Here is an 18,635-nt window from a genome sequence, read left to right on the forward strand (position 1 = left end):
GAAAAACATATAGTCTTGTTTTCAGAAATAATATGGCAAAATTAGGTGACTTTTTCCTTAAAACAAGCAAAATTATCTGCCAATGGGGTAAGCAAAATAATCTTATGTCAAAAGAAAAAACAAGATTAATTTGCTTACCCCATTGGCAGATTATTTTGCTTGTTTTAAGGAAAAACTCACTTAATATTGGCATTTTATTTCTCAAAACAAGACAATATGTTTTGCTTGTCTAGAAAATGCTTCTTGATGAAAGAAATTTTGGTAACACTTTACAATAAGGTTCATTAGTTAATGCATTTACTAATATGAATTAATCATGAACATCACATGTACAGCATTTATTAATCATAATTGAACATTTAATAATGCATTATTAACATCCAAGTCCATGCTTGTTAACATTAGTTAATGTGCCATGAGTTAACATGAACTAACAACGAACTACTGTATTTTTATTAACTATCATTTATTAACATGAACAAATACTGTAGTAAATGTATTGTTCATTGTTTGTTCATGTTAGTAAATGTGTTACTTAACAATAACTAATGAACCTTATTGTAAAGTGTGACCGAAATTTTAGATATTTAGACTAGAATCAAGACAAAAAATCTAAGCAAGAAAAGCATTTTTTGCAGTGTGGTAAAGGCTTTTGCATTACATTTGTTGTAAAACAATTGCAACATGCTGCTATCTCTGCTTCAGACTCTACATTACATGAGTGAAACATTCACAGGGGGTTGAGATTAGGGTTTAGAACATTGAGCACTTTGAGTGCAATGTTTTTGTTTTTCCAAAATATATTTCTTGGGATTTGTTTAAATTGCAAAAATAAAAAAATAAAAAATATATACAAAAAAAGTTGAAAAAATTTGGAAAAAAAATGTAAATAATTGACATAAAATTCAAACAATAGTAGTGCATAATTAAAAAATAAATAAATAATAACAATGTTCAGTAGCTTTTTGTACCTTGCATATTTGTTGTTGAAATGTGAAACATCTAAACAAAACAATAAGACACAAACAAGCGTTTGAAAGCTTAAACATCACAATATGGCATGGTTCACCAGGTTCAGAAGGTTTTAAAAGAGGGTCCATATTTTATTAAAATCTTGTAATTTCTTTTTAACAGTGCATGTCAGCTTCCCCAGGGCAAGATTGATAGTCATTTTATTTCATTTCTGGCCTTTGAGTTTTTTTTTTTTTTTTCCAATTTAAAGCAATGACATGCTTCGCTTGGAGTAAACTAAAATCTAATAGTTTGCATTTGCTTGTCTTCAGATCCAGGTTTACAGGATATCAGGATATATATGAAATAAACATAATTTGAGAACCAAATGTATATTTTCTTCAAATAATTTACCATTCATCATAAGGATTTTATTCCAAAATATTTGGATCTCATTACTCTCCCATACACAATGATAAAGGGTACCCACTTCTTCATTGCATTTTGTACAACTATCAGGATTATTTGGGTTAAATGCAGTTTAGATGGTGTAATGTAAGTTCGCAAGAGCCGTTTATAATGCACTTATTTAAAAAAAAAAAAAGTTAATATTATTTTGGGCAAATAAACAAGAATCTATCCATTCTTCCTTGGACAAGTCTTCATGAAGATCCCGTTTCCATGCTGATAAGTAGGATAAGAAGTTATCTTTTAATCCCTCTAAGAGTATATTATAAAACATTGTTCGATTACCCCTATCTCTTGAATGTTTTAGAGAGTGATGAGTGCAATGTTTAAATCCCTGGTCAATAACATTTTGCCTAATTATCAAAACCTACTTTATGAAACTTGACTGATTCAGTTCTCTTTAACCTTGCTTCTAAGATAAAATAAAACTAGTAGTCAGGATATTCTTCAAATAATTATCTTTTGTGCTCCACAGAAACAGTTGAATGGGTTTGAAAACACACAAGGCTGAGATTGCTGACAGAACGTCTATTTTTGGGTGAATTATTTCTTTAACAGCCCACGTTGTTGGACTCTATATTTTATGTAATAAAGTTTTCTTAAAGCCCACTGTGATGACAAAAGCACCTTGTCTCTAATGAGGTGAATCGTACTCGGCTAAAAATAGCATTTTACTCTTTTCCCTCAGGATGTTGTTGAAGCTGCTGGTACATTCCTCACACACTTGGCCCGCCTTCATCATCATCCCCTTTAGTTTTTTCCTTTCCTCTTTCCCGTTCCCTCCTGTCTCACCGTGGATGATTTTTGAGAAGCACTTTGTGTCTCATACCTGTGGTTTGCGGTGTTCTGCTGTATCGTCTGGTAATGAGTAAAGTTTAGACAGCTGACTCTTTTTCACGTTAAAATGTTTTCTATTTTTGCTCTCTTTGTGGAATCTTACTGTGTTTTCATTTGGCACAGGTCTGGGATCTTAAATCGGATGCATGATGCAATAAAAACACTGAGTAAAGACATTAGAAAGAGACTGCTGAATGCTGTAAAAAGCAAAAGGGTCTTTGTTAAATCACATGTAACAGAGCTCAATGTAGTTGTCAGTGCTTTCATTTGTATGCAGAGCTAATGAAATGCATATGAGATTCAAAAGCCTCTGTTCTTTTAATGATTGATCAGAAGAATTCATTCATAACTTTATGCTTAAAGAATACCACACTACAGACATGTGCATTTAGAAAATAATGTCACCTTGGAATTATAAGGTTGTTTCTGCATTCTGAATGAATTTGATATATTCAGCTTCAGAGTTTTTGCATTCCATATAGTATGTGTTTAAAAAAAGTCTTAAAATGTAAACAACTTATAAAAAACATCCCATGATGTAAATAAGTGGTCATTTAATAAAAAATATCACAAACCAAATGTCAAATAGAACCTTAAAATTCTAAGGTGATGAAGAATTTGAGTATTGTGGTTAGCACATTAAGATAAGTTTACATAAAAAAAAAGTTTCCCTTTATTAGTTAATAAAAGTGCACTCTTTTTTTATCAAATATCATATTTTCTTTTTTATTTAAAGAGCCCCTTATACATTAAAAGGGTCATATTTTGGTTTTGGGGGTCTCCAACAACAGGCTGATATGCATGCAAGGTCAAAAAACACTTTTATTGTCTTATAATATGCATTTATTCATCCTAGCGACTCGCACATGATTTGATCAACGATTCATTTGTTCCCAAACCGCTCATTTGCGTGCTCCTAATCTGCACTGGTTGGACTGATGACAGTCTGTTGCGATTAGTCAAGAGCATTTAGTGTGACACAGAGAAAATGCCCCCCTCGGCTTATTAACAATATTGAAGTAGTCAGAGTGCAGAGTGTATGTGTGAGCATACCTGCCAACACTCCTGTTTTAACTGGGAGTCTACTGTTTTTTAAGACCCATCTCCCACCACCCTCCCATTTTGTTATGTATCCTGTAAAACTCCTGTAATTTCAATCACCCCCAAGCACCAGCATATTGCTCTAGGGGAGCGCGGGGTACAAAGTAACGCAGGGTTAAATGTAACACAGAGTTTTAGCAAGCTTCCGAGGTATTCATCACAGTGTCAGCAGACGTCTTCTTGCAAATTATTGAAAAAGTTCGACGAAATTTGGATGAGAAACACAGGAGAAACCATTTTTGCAGCATAAAAGCATTTTTATTATAGTCAATATTTTTGTATTTTAAAAAAAAATCTGTGAAAGTCTGTAGGTAAAATCTTATATCGTTGTGATCACCGTCTTCTAGGCTAAAAGATTAAACCATTTAGAAAGATGTAAAAAAACACAGTGACTGCTAGCCAGTTTTAAAGAATACATGACACAGTGGGGTTAGTTGTAAAAGGGTATTACAATAAAGCCACACACTGTTGGACACCAAATAAACTAACAACTTTTTTTAAATTTTGAGTGCATTGTTGGGGTGATTTTTAAATAAAAATGTTTTTTTTAAAGAAAATATTGTTTTAATAGAAAAAATATATTTTATTGCTAATAATTTAAATAAATGCATTGTATAATATTGGATAAATTGATAATAATGCAAATAGATTCAAATGTGTTTATCCTATAAACAAATATACTGTGCTATGTAGAATAAAAAAAGAACCAATTACTGAGGGAAATATAGTTACTATTTAAAGTGAACAGAATTTAAATAATTGTGTAAAATCTGCCTTTGTAAGCGTGTGTTATAACTAACCCCCTATCTGTTACACCTTGCCCCGCAGGTGGAGTAAATAGTAACATTTTTACTCCTGGCACTACTGCACACAAACCATAGGTCCAGCAATCATACTTTCAGTGCTCATTTGTAGAAGAGGCTTGTGTGTTGTTGGTATAAAATATGGTTTGTCTAACCCCATTACTTTGTTCATTATTTGACCAAAAACCAAAAAGTGTTACTTTGTGCCCTGCTCTCCCCGATTCCTAACCATAAGTAAAAACAGTGATACACATTCAGTATTGATGCACACAATGGAAAAGCTGAACTATTTTCAATCTTGACTGGTGCACATGTGTAAGAACAGCTGATGGTGGCCATAGCTACGACAAACGGCAATGGAACGCGAGCTCACAGACGCATTTAAACAAAAGCGGCAAGCGTCGCGTTTTCAACATGGCATTAGACGCAATATGAGAATACAAAGAGTTAACCAGATACACTACAAGTGGTTACAAGAAACAAAACACAATTAAACACTTAATTTGCAAGCTAGAGAAAACAAGGAGGCAACCATTTTAATCGCACTTACTTACACTTGTAAAGGAAGTAGAAAGAAACCGGTTCATGAACTGTGTACTGGAAGTCTTTTCTGACCCTTCCTATAACAAACGGCCAACGAATTCCTCGTCGTAAGCGTATAGATTGTTTAAGCAACTGTCAGAAAAATGACTAACGCAGCATTAGGCAGGGGCTATAATAGGCTTGGGCGGTATCCAAATTTTGATACCGTCAAACCGCCTCCATATTTTACCCCGGTATCCGGTATTACCGGCGTAATAAAAAAAATTATGACGTAAGGCTCAGACAGCGTCACCAAACTGTTGGCTTAAGCCTAAACCATTCAGAAACTGAATACATTCTATGCGACCTATAGGCTCGCGGTCAGAGAGAGAGAGAGAGAGAGAGAGAGAGAGAGAGAGAGAGAGAGAGCAAAGCGACGCACAGCACCTCTCTCTCTCTCTCTCTCTCTCTCTCTCTCTTTTACACATGCACACACACACACATCTCTCCCGCGATTTATTCAGAAATTTACTCCCACACCATAAGACATCTGGCCGGCTCCCGCGGAACAGCAGCGGGAATGCACAGCTGTAATCGGGCAATAAAAATTATACCCGATAGGTCCCGAGTCCGACAGGTACATTTTGATTGACAGCTTTATACAGCGCGAACCCGTTCACAGCCCGACATTAAAATGTGCTCATGCACACAGCTCTAATGCATTTTTTTTTCAAGAATGAGTCATTTATATGTTTTAACATCATTTATTCGTAACAAGCGTAGACTATAGGCCACTTGAAAGTTGGAACAAAGAAATAAAATAAGTCCTACAGCTGTAACATCGTAACATCTCAGCACTCTATAGGTCTAGGTACATGCACTTAGCCTTTAAATTAGCCTACACACCAATGAAAAGAAATCTTGCCTAACAAATCAAATTAAAATAAACTCTAAAATGTGACGGGTATTTTGGCAATAACGAAATTAAGATAAAGGCTGTGCAAGTTGTTTCTCCACTTCTCTTCACAATCTGGCATTAAGGCGGCGGTGAAGCTGAATAATAAAAGAATAATGTCACCATTAGTCTGTATACTCTGTCTACATTATGATTATATGGTTTAATTAATATTTATTTATAATTTAAAAACCCTTTACGCACCAAGATTAGGCTACGTGTGATTGTGAAGGAACATTATTAAATCCACTGGCTTGAGCGCAGTCTCTCACTCATGGTGCGTCCAGCAGAACTGAACACCCTTTCCTGCGGCTACAGGTCGAGATGCAGAGTTCTGATCCGGCTGAAGTTTTGGGTAGGATTGTTTTTTCATCTTCTACCAGTCAGGAACATGCATTTAATTTTCCATGACAGCAGTTTCACTTTAGCGAATGGCCTCTTCTTTTTACCTGTCAGCTTGCGGTTTAGGGCTCTACCGTAATAAGCAGTGTATGAGCGACCGCGAAATACCTGCAGCTGGAATAACCGCTCCTTATGAGCTAGTGACTGGCTTGACCGCCGTCAAAATTCGCTTTTTTACTACTTCATCATCATTTGTTTCACCTTTGCAGGGATGGATTTTAATGCAGGGATTTGGATTTTTTCGGGTCTCGCCGGGTTCGGGCAAAGATCTTTAGCTCTAATGCAGACCTCTCGTTCATATTAACCACGTCTCCCTTCTGTTCAGTCGAAACTCCCAAACTGCAGGACACTTTGAAGCGCGACTCGTCACGTCTCCTCTCCCCCTCCCTCTCCCCCTCTCTCCCTCCCTCTCCCTCTCTCCTCCACACTGTCCCGTGATGACAACCACACGTTTGTGTAGGCATTAAATAAAGGATATTTAATATTTTATGACGGTATAACGGTATTGAAACTGACACCGTTGCTATTTTTAGATCGCGCGGTATACCATAATACCGTAATACCGCCCAAGCCTAGGCTATAATGCTGAGGTATTTTTGCAAAAATAAACTTCCACCCATGACTCTTCACAGTTTCATCTTTGGGTAGATAAAATAACACTAAGGCCCAATCCCAATTCTACCCCTTAGCCCTTCCCCTTTCCCCTACTCCTCGTTTTGCGTGTGCCCGTGAAGGGGTAGTGGTGTCCCAATTCTTTTTAGCTTGAAATCGTAGGGCTAAGGGCAAAAGGGTATACACCCCTTCAAACGAAGATTTTTCAAGACCACACTTGAAACCAAGGGGTAAGAAAAATTTCCCAGAATACGTTAGCTACAGCTGCACCCCGAAGTAAGGAGATCCACCTAACTTTCCCCTCACACTTCCAATAATATCCAGCTGGGAATGGCGTCTACCACAGTGTTCTTCTTTTTCTTTGCTACAGTGTTTGTGGGTGGGACTGGGGGTTTCAATTTTCCCAGGTATGCACACATAACAATTGGGCGGGCTTAAGTTCCATATCCAGGTCATGCCGTCATGGCTAAAGACTCGTTATCAAGACGATTAATATGAAGCACGATGAGTCGACTCTTTTGTAGATGAATCAATAGTTTTAAACACATGCAGTGCACTTTCATATTTAAGCCTTAGCTGGATATGTTTCACTTCACTTAGAGCTGTGTTACACTCTACAACTACATAGAAGGACATTTTCAAAAATCCATAACAGGGGCTCTTTAACAAAATATCAGTGAACATTTAAATGCCTTTGCATCGCCCAGTAACTTGTGAAAGTTCTGCTTTTTACAAAGGTGAAGTTTGTAGTGGAAAGCCCTAACAAGAATAGAGATTGAAATAACAAGAATAGAGATGTTTAAATGTTCCTTAAATTCCGGAACATCCTGTGCTTCCAGATTCCACCAATGTCAGTATTCCAAAAGGTCTCCAGTCTGCAGTCCAGATGTGCATTCATCTCACACAGCTATTTGGACATTTTGAAGAAGTCACCTGACTGATAAACCTAATTGCCATAAGACACACACCAAATTCATGTAAATCCACATAGAATGCATGAACAGACATAATTGTGAACCATTCTGGGCGCAGGTGGTGTTAGCATTTTTACTAATTGTTGACCCCTCACCTAAGGTCAGTGAACCAGATGGCACCTTTGAATGAGTTCCTGAAGCCTAAAGACCCTTGAACTATAAATAGCTGTAAGAGTTCAGCAGCACCTGGCATGGGTTCAGGATGGAGGTTAAAGTCCACACGGAATGTTGATGTTCAACAAGAAAAGTGTTTGCACTATTGTAAAAGTAGACATCTCCACAGAACAGAATGCTAACCCATATACAGTTGAAGTCAGAATTTGTTAGCCCCCCTTTTTGAATTTTTTTCGTTTTTTAAATATTTACCAAATTATGTTCGCACGAAAATTTTCACAGTATGTCTGATAATATTTTTTCTTCTGGAGAATGTCTTATTTGTTTTATTTCGGCTAGAATAAAAGCAGTTTGTAATTTTTTAAAAGCCATTTTAAGGTCAAAAATATTAGCCCATTAATGCTTTATATATTTGTTCGACAGTCTACAGAACAAACCACTGTTATACAATAACTTGCCTAATTACCTAATTACCCTAACCTGCCTATTTAACCTAATTAACCTTGATACACCTTTAAATCTCCATTTAAGCTGTATAGAAGGGTCTTGAAAAATATCTTGTAAGGTATTATTTACTGTTATAGTAGCAAAGATAAAATAAATCAGTTATTAGAAATGAATTATTAAAACTATTAGGTGTAGAAATGTGTTGAAAAAAATCTTCTCTCCTTTAAACAGAAATTGGGGAAAAACTAAACAAGGGGGCTAATAATTCTAACTTCAACTGTATGGAATTTGAAACATGCGACACCAAACCGATAGTTTCAATAATCAGCAGCAGCCACTAATGTGTTGTTGGTTTACACATTAGTTTATCTAAGTCACTTATAAGTGTAGTCTTTGGACTGTGAGGGAAACCAGAGCACTCAGAAAAAATTCACAAGAAGGACAGGCAATTAGCACACAGAAAGGTTTCCGGGTCCAGCCGGCACTTGTACCAGCAACCTTGTTGCTATAAGGCAATCATGCCAAATACTATTAACCATTTTATGCTTTCATAAAAATATGACTTGTATTATTATAAATTTGTGTGATGATTTATGTGTAGATATATAAGCTACTCTTATGGGCCTACATTAGCAGTACTCCCTGAAAAAAAAGAAAGAAAAAAAACCTCAGATGTTGTTTGTCACACAGCTATACCACCCTGCATCCAAAAACCGTTTACTCACTAAAGGGAAGCATGCAGGGCAGGGCAGTACCTGGATGGGAGACCACATAAGAAAACTACATTGCTTTTGGAAGTGTTGTCAGTGAGGCCAGAATGGAGCGCTCAACCTGTGTTCTGTGTGAGTCCTAATGCCCCAGTATAGTGAAGGGGAGACTATGCTGTCAGAGAGCACCGTCTTTCAAATGAGATTTTAAACCGAGGTCCTGATTCTCTGTGGTCATTAAAAATCCCATGGCACTTCTTGTGAAGAGTGGGGGTCTAACACTGGTATCCTGGCCAAACTAAACTCCATCTGGTCTCCCAATCATCCCATCCACTAAATTAGCTGTATCACTGTCTCTCCACTCCCCCTATAGCTAATGTGTGGTGAGCGCACTGGCGCAGTTGTCCTGTGGCTGCCATCGCATCACTTAAGTGGATTATTTAATTCATGTGAAGCGCTTGGGGTATATGTCCATACATGATAAATGCACTATATAAATACACATTACATTTCACACATTACATTGTTTACATTTGTTCAGACAGTGAGTAAAATCATTGTATTTCTGCTACTTCAAAAGCCCAGTGTTGCAATATTTCATTAAAAGGTCAATAATGTCTGGCTGCAGACTTGCACATGCACAATGCAGTCTCAGAAACATGCACTCAGTAGAGCAAATGACATCACTGTCGGAGGTAGGGTTAGTGGCGGGGTTAGGTGTAGACATAGTTTAGAGTTCATGCGGACCTGAGGACTTGTCCACACGAACACAAGTTTTTTTCTTTTAAATTACAGTTTTTACCATGGGATTTGGCTGTTTGACCACTTAAAAAACGCAGTTTTATCTGACTGAAACCAAAACATTCTGATAACTCAGGCTAGGGTGAATTTTTTTTAGAAACTCACAGTACAGTGTGGTTGTGTCCTCTACAACTGGATTTTTTATGCTTTTGGATTGGCCAACTCGTCTGGGTTTACACCAATACATATTCCACATTGTTTGCAAGATGGTAATCTGCCTTTGTTTTCACATTTGCATTGACTTGTATGCAATGTACTCAAACAAATACCTAATTCTGCATTTGGTATAAACCCAGCATAAAATGCTTTTATCACAATGTAGGTTCATGCACTTAGCATGCATCACAGTGCGCTTTTGCCTTTTCATGTGGACAGAGTTTTTTTTTTTTTTTACCCAAGGCTGGGAAAACTAGTAAACAAGTGGGCATGGCCTGAACTTGCATGTCTGACAGTGCATGTGCACAGGATCTGCAACCAGATCCTTTTCATTCATTCATTCATTTATTTATTTTCTTTTTGGTTTCCCGTACCAGCGAGAGTGTCAAAGTAGCCGGAAGTCATTCAGTTTCAATGAGAGTTGAAATCAAATAAACTTCATAGTAATGAGCTATGACGCGGTTAGGCGGCAAGCAATCAGAATGAAGATGTCCACTGCTTGAGATGAGTCCAAAGAACACAATCACTGTGAACTTTGGTTCTGACCACAGTTGTTCCCAAGGGTTTGATTATTGCGGTCGCCAGATTTCCAATTACTTGCAATTATTTTCTTACAGGAACGTACATTTAAAAAGTTACTGGAGTTACTGATGTGCATTAATGTTATATTTATTTTTCCTAAGAAAAAAAGCGTGAATCTTGTGCGACAATACAAAACAGTATTGCTGCTTCAGAATATTTCAGACATTTGGACACACTGGACAAATAAGTGGAGCAAAGCCAAACCACATTCTACATGTTCTTCCATTGATAAATTAATCTGATAAAAAGTGCACAACATTTTCACACGAGAAAGCATGTTTTATGCAGGAATGTAACTTTAACCCCTTTAAATAAAAGATTAATTTAGTGAATTTTGACGCTCTCGCCGCCGGAGCTGAAGGGAGACACCGCCTTCGGTGTGAAAGCACAGTTAGTCCCTTTATTAATCTAGAGTCGCCACAGCGGAATGAACCGCCAACTTATCAGCATATGTTTTACGCAGCGGATGCCCTTCCATCACTGAGAAAGACCCATACACACTTTTCACATGCACAAACTACGGCTAATTTAGTTTATTCAATTCACCTATTGCGCATATGGGGAAATCAGAGCACCCGGAGGAAACCCACGCCAACATGAGGATAACATGCAAACTCCACACAGAAATGCCAACTGACCCAGCCGAGGCTTGAACCAGCGACCTTCAGAGCCTTTTCAAAAAGTTCCTAAAATGTATTAGAGGTCTCTAATAACTACATCTACAGAGTGAACTAATTTTTATTTCTCCACATGACACCAGCATGGTCAGTGCTCTGAAACAAACTTTTTAGATAATGGAGAGGGTATAGAGTAGGAAAATCTCAAAAAACTGCCCGGCAAGTATTCGGAAATGAAACTTTTTGGACATTCCCCATCATCGTTTTATGTTTATGCCTGTCTCTAATGCCACGAAGAAAGACTTCATCCACATTCTCTTTGTATTCGGTGATTGTTTACAGCACCACATGGAAGTGTGGCATACTGTACTGTATGTATTACACCGATTTAACCCAGTGTTCCTGTTTCCATATGGACAGACTTTTTTTCAAACAATATGTGTAAGCCTAAGTGCATGCCTTTGGGACACATCTTATGGATGGTTTATATAAGAGAGTGAAAGTTCATTGTAATGAAAACGAATCACTCAGAATTTCATCAGTAATTAAAACCATTCATTTCATAAACATCCTTAAACCCATAACCATGCGCTAATTACAAACATAGAGGTGATTAATGTCAAACTAAGCTGATTTCTTGCTATTCATTCAGCTCTCCCACACACTTTTTTGATTTACGTGGGAGGTAAAAAATGATATTCCCCATGAAATATTGAGTTAAAGATTTGTGCTTGGGTCCCAGAATGGAGCTCCACCAAAGCTCTGGGGTGGTCTGATGTCTCATCCCAAAACTTGCATATTTTTAGAGGCAAGAAACTATATCCGACGTCAATATCAGGCCCGACTGTGGTTTGACTGTTGGTTTTCCCTGTCATTATCATACTGGACTCTATTTGTGGGCTATTTTTTTTTTTTAACAGAGGTCTGTCTTTTCTAGATCATCCAGAGAGATTGAGGATGGAAGATTCATTTTTATTAGAGCTGGAAGGGTTATGTACACATTTAAGATTGGTTTTGGGAACTCCGATTGAAATTATGCACTAATAGGTCTTAGCATTGCTGACGTGGAGCTGCAATGAGGCAAACGATCTGTTCATTCCATTCTGAGACAAATGCACATCAGTTATGTGACTTGTGTTTGTGGAAACTTTTCACCTGAAGAGTTGATTTTATAACAGCATTGCTCTGAGATCCCATGGGGTTGCCTTTTCAAAATATGTCTATGAAAGAGCATGTTTTAATAGGACTCTTGTAAATGTGCTTATAGGTGTCAGAAGCACTATAGAATAGCTGCATCTGCACCACCAATAAAAATAACATGAACAATGTTTAAAGTGAGTGTTTTGCATTCATTTCCATGGAGAGAGAGAAATAGAGAGCCAGCATATCTAAAGGGATTTAAGATAAGTCTTTGCGTCTCCAGAGTCTGTCTATAAAGTTTCAGCTCAAAACACTCATCAGATTATTTATTATACCTTTCATAATATTTGAATTTTCTGCTTTGGACACAATGTAGCTGTTCTTGTTGCTTGTGCCTTTAATGCTAGTTCTTCCCACCCACCGTTCTTATATGCCTGTCAGAGTGTGCCTTAATCTTCAGCTGTGTACGTGAGATAAACAGCACAGTGACAGACATGAAGGAAGCAGATCTTATGTGACATTTGTAAGAACTTTACCAATGATTATTTATTGTATTTGTTGTGGAGTTAATTCAAGCCTTTCTGCAACCAGTCAACCAGTTTTGGCATGCAAATGTGACAGGATACACATTAAAATCCACTGCTGTATTGACATTCGTATGTTAATGTACAAAATAAGTGAAGTTTATTTATAAACTTATTTCGGGAGGATCACGTGCTTGTGATTGCTTGCAGACGGCCACGCATTATTCAATTTATGATTCACCAGTCAGACGATTCCTAAGCCACTATAAGTACCCCAAGTTCCAAATGACAGCCAACTTTGTTTTGAAGAATCCCCCCTTCCACTCCTACTCCTCCTCCTTTCCTAGATGGGTGGCACGGTGGCCCAGTGGTTAGCACTGTTGCCTCGCAGCAAGAACGTCACTGGTTCTAGTCCTTACCAAGCCAAACAACGTTTCTATGAGGAGTTTACACATTCTTTCCATGCTCACGTGGGTTTCCCCCAAGTTCTCCTGTTTCCTCCCACCGTCAAAAAACATGCAACCTAAGTTAATTAACTAATCCAAATTGGCATCATAGACATGCTCCTAGTAAATGGTTATCTTTTAAGAGCAATCACTATCTGTTCATTAGCTACTACAGCAGGGGAGTTTTCGAGATCTACCTGAGCTCAAACTCCCCTCTCGCCTTGCAAACGGGAGGAAGTCCCAGGCTCGAGGATCTTATGAGCTCAGGGCTCTCTCCCGGGACAGCGTGCCAAACAAGCTTTATAAACAATTATCAGCCAAGTGTGAACTCTTGAAACCTGATTTTATGTCTACAAACCAAGATTGAAGAGTCTAAAGCTGAAGTAAATCACTGTAATTCATTAACATGCACTGTTTTAAAAACGTTTTAAACTTGTAAAACTCATTCTTGATCACATTTGATGATGATTGATGATCACTGAGAGCTTAACAAATCTTTTAATCCCAGTTGCTTTACGCACATCCTGTCTTGTAAATGTGAAGATCCGTGTTACTACAGAGACATGTTAATACATGGCTGTCAATCAATTCGGTGAGTGGGGAAACTGCGCTCCTATGTCACGTTGCGGTTGGCCTCAAAATGGGAGGGATTTGGATCCTATTTTAACGTCAGGAATTTAAAAACAGAGACTTTTTTTGCTTACCCTAATCTGACTGTGGACACACTATACACACACAATTCTGTCTAAACAACTTACTAAAGATGTCACATTAATATCAGATTTGCACTTGTGATATTAAACTTAATGGTCATGTCATAATTATTCCATTATATCAAATATCTCATGCAGGTGCGGATGCATTTTTTTGTCCAAATTGCTTTGATTCAGTACTGTACACCGACATTTTAGACTCCATATAGGCAGTGAGTTGTTGTGATGCATCTTGTTCATTACCAATCAATGGGGTATATGCACAGCTAGTGTTTTTCAGCCAATGATAAACTTCTGTTGAAAGCTTTGTGACTATTTTAAATTTCATAACTTGCAGCATTGATGTTGCAATGTTATTACATTCAGTTAAATAGACATAAGCATTCATTTAGTTGTTCCAGCATAAAACGAGAACAAGGACAGTGTAACTGCTAGGATCAGCAGACTAGCACAGAAACCCCATTAAAACACTGGGGTAAAATAAACAGTTATATTTTAAAGACATGGCGGTGAAATTGAATTTAATACAGTGCTTTTTGTTTGGTCTGAGACTCATTTTATATCGGATATCTATCAGGCAGTGAAGATCACTGATTTTGAAAGAGAGAAGACCTTACACGTGGCAACTTTATAAATGGAAAGGCAGTTTCAGTCATACCATGAGGCTGGCTGGCTAAAATGAAAAGTCTGTGTGCATATAGCCAAGTGTATGAAATTCAAAATGATTTACAAAGTCTGGGGACTTTGAGTTTGTTAATTGCTTTTAAAGTTTATTCTTTTTTCCTTCCTATTTTTTTTCTAAAGAATAAATTGAAAGACAAATTTAGTTGACACATTGGACTGATTGAACCAATATCATTAGTTTGATGAGTCAAATCACATCTAAGCAGTGATTTATTATATACAACTGAGTTATATAAAAAAAGTGATATAAAACTTGAGCTCCTTGTGGAGTTTTCATTGATTCAATGTCTTGTACATGACACAGAGTCCAACCTATTGTGTTTTATGAATGTCTTGATGGTCACTCACGATCTAATCCCATCTAATCTACCCCTACTTCGTAGAGACATCCAGTAACTTGCCTTCTTTGCCAGCTCCTTAATAGCTTTAAGACTCATCCCAGATGCCCCGGTAGTGCAGAGAAGATGAATTACTGACTTCCTAACAAATCCCCAGCACCCGACTTCTATGGGATGTACTGTCGCCGTCGAACCCTGGACCCTTTCCAGGTGTGAGCAGGCACCTTGTTTTCTCTGTACCTGTTATCTGCCCCTCTTCTCCTGGTCTGAGGAACCTGATGTTTGGCCGAGGAGATGCAAATATGCTGTTTGCCTGCTGTTTGCTCAGGCCTGCATTGGCTTTAATCGCACATGGGGCATTTGTCCTCACTTTCGAACCATTGCGAAAGATAATGGTGGCAGGGGAGGGTATCGTAAATAAAGGGACTAATGCCGAGTTCAGACTGTATGATCTTCAAAGTAGTCATGTCACAGATGTTTTCACACTGCATGACTGTCTGGGTTAGCATTCTGTCGGTGCTGTGTTTACACAGTGAGATGGATCGGCGACAGGAGAGTTCACACTGCATGACTTTAAAATAGGAAGAATCACAGACAACTTTGTCCAAACCATGTCTTACAACCAAACAAATGCGAGAAGTGACATGGAAACATGTAATATATCTTTCGTTATTAACTATATTATGGAAAAAGGGCTTTAGCTTTAGAAACTTGTGTTGCTCACCTGGCTTTTGAAGGGAATTAACAATCTCTCCTCAACTTTTTTTTTTTACTTTTTGACCAAGTTGTGATATTGCTCACATGACACGTCAAACAGAAACAGTGCTCCTGCTTCCAAATTTTCCACTAGTTTTTCCTCCATTTCTTGGGTCCAAATAAACAGAAAATGAGCGCTTTTAACTTCTCCCCCAGCCTCCCACTGGCCTGCAGGTACCCATAATAGTGAATGCTGCTCTCTCATTGGCTGTAGGTGATCACTGACGTTATTTTCAATCAGAACTTATTTCACATGGCATAATTTGAATCACAGAAAGCTCCAGATATTTAGCATGCCAAATATCTCACATCTCATATCGCGTCCTTGATAGTTCACACTGTGAGATTGTCACTAACGTGAACAAGCATCGATTTGCTTGTTATTTCAGGCATTTGTCAGCGTTTTCCCAAAACCTTTCAGAGAGTCAAAATCAGGGTTAAAATCATGCGGTCTGAACTCGGCATAAGCCAAAGGAAAATGAACCAATGATTTTTTGTGTGTGTTCGTTTCAATAGGATTTTTTTGTTTTCCTCTGCATGACTTTTAACCTATTGTATTTCAATTGGCAGTAGCTCTCATATCACACGACTCAAGTATTCTTTTATAAATATTTTGGAGCACCTAACGCCACACCTACTCACTTCTCAACAACATGAAATAAGCAGCGGAGAAATAAAGGTAGAAACGTGTATTTATTGAAGAAACAGACAATAAAAGCAGTACAAACAAGTCTGTAGGAAAAGATGTCTTTTGATTTTAAATAATATTTTACAATTTTACAAGACGTTTGGTCGTAAGAGAAATGGTCATGCCCAACTGAGCCTGGTTTCTCTCAAGGTTTTTTTATCCTTCACTTTCGTCAATTGGTGAAGTTTTTTCCTCGCCGCTGTAGCCACTGGCTTGCATAGTTCAGGGCTTGTAGAGCTGTGCTCTTCAGTGTTTGAAATCTCAGCAGTGAATATTAAACCACACTGAACTGAACTAAACTGACTTTAAACTCTGAAAACTGAACTGACACGGTTTTAATTTACTATAATCTTCTATGTGAAGTTGCTTTGACACAATCTACATTGTAAAAGCGCTATGCAAATAAAGATGAATTTAATTTTATTTTATTTAACAATTTTTGATCAAATGCAAACCTTGGGGAACACATAATGGGGAAAATATAACTAAGCCCAAACATTTGAACTATAGTGTATATTTATACTCTGTTGTATAATGGATTTTATAAGAGTATGATTCGCTCATGCTGTTAAATGACGTTCACTGCATGTAATGATTATCTTTCGAATGCACATCCGCATCACTGTCTCATGACTCCTTCATCCTCATCCATCCACAGTCACCCCCCATCTTCATTTACCCTGTGCCTGGTCAACCATCAAACCAAATCTGAAAGTTATGAGTGCATATTCAATAAAGCAATCAGCATAAGCCCCAGCATCTGCTGCTGTTAACTGACCCTGTGAAATGACCCGCTGGTGAAGCTAGAATAACAGACACAGGCAGGTAGAGCATTTACTAGCGGTTATGGTCGGTTTCCTGGAAATCTCCCTTTTCGGTTATCTCTACAAAACTGTATTATTATTCAGTTCAGTTGTTTAGAGCAGGGGTTCCCACACTTTTCAGCCTACCACCTCGAACTACCAGTGACTCGAGACCCCCAATATTTTCTGAGGTGCTTATAAATATATAAACCTTGCACACAATGAGGCATTCATATCAGTCGGCCCAAATCTATTCATTATTTAATTTTTAAGAACACCATTCAGAGACAATCCTCCAGGTTCAGTTTTGGCCTGTATTTATCTTTAATGTACGCTAGAACAGCAAAGGTGTCAGAAAGTTGAACCTAGTGCCACAAAATCAATGTGCCATTTTACTTTAATATAATGTAATCATCTCAGGGGTCGCAAAAAAATTGAAAGGTTGATGACCTTATTTGCACTTTGTTTTTTAATGTAACTTAACTTATATTTTGTTCTATAGTAGGTTATGGATGAAATATGGTAATTCTAATAGTTTAATTAAGTGAATTTAAGTTTTGGAAATCACCAAGCGGTCTCTCCTCATTGCCCCGCGACTCCTACTTTGGGAAGCACTGTTTTAGTAGATGCATGAAACTCAATGCTGATTTCTGAAAATTGCATCTTCAGGCATCCCCTAATGCTGCCTTCATGTTAATGAATGGCAAAAATAATTAAAAAATTCCCTTAGACTCAGATTTTCTAATGATTTTACACAATATTACTTGGGTCTGTAAAGGTGTTTTGAATTTCACTGGAGATCTGTAATGAAAAATAGGAGCATTTTTCTTTTCTTAGCAGCAGAGTTACAGAAAAACAACAAAAGCAGCTCTGCCTTTACAGCTTGGATTTGCATTGTCCGTTCACTATAGAACTCTGTACTAAATTTAGCCATTGTGATTGGCTAAAGCTCAATTGGAAATGAGATCCAGAAAAATGCACAGCTGGAAGGCCAATTTGAGTGTGCACTGAGCTGCATGAATGGATCATGGCAAGGATGTGTGTATTGAAAAAAATAAATAAAAAAATTCACAGAAAGGGAAAGGAAAATTGCATTTATACTATGGCACAGATGTAGGTAGAACATATAGACATTATGTAAGAAGCAAACTTTGTGTACTGTTACTATTTTACTTTTACCCAAAACATCCCATTATGTTGGCTGTTATATGCATAAATGCAGTTAGGTTAGCATGAAAACTTTCTTTTGTAACCTGATATATTTCAGAATAAATTAGTAAAAAAAATAAATGTAAGAAGGGATGACTCCAGCCTTCACACTGTAAACCCAATAAGTTAATGTAACTCAACCATTTGAGCAAACTGATGTCAACAAACCATAAGTAAAAAAAAAAAAAAACCTAACAATGAGTACCATGAACACTTAATCCACTTAAATACACGAAACAATGAGAACAGCTAAACCAAATAAATTAAAAGTCCTTGAACATCTGC

Source organism: Danio rerio, chromosome 19, assembly GCF_049306965.1.
Source record: "Danio rerio strain Tuebingen ecotype United States chromosome 19, GRCz12tu, whole genome shotgun sequence".
NCBI lineage: Eukaryota > Metazoa > Chordata > Actinopteri > Cypriniformes > Danionidae > Danio > Danio rerio.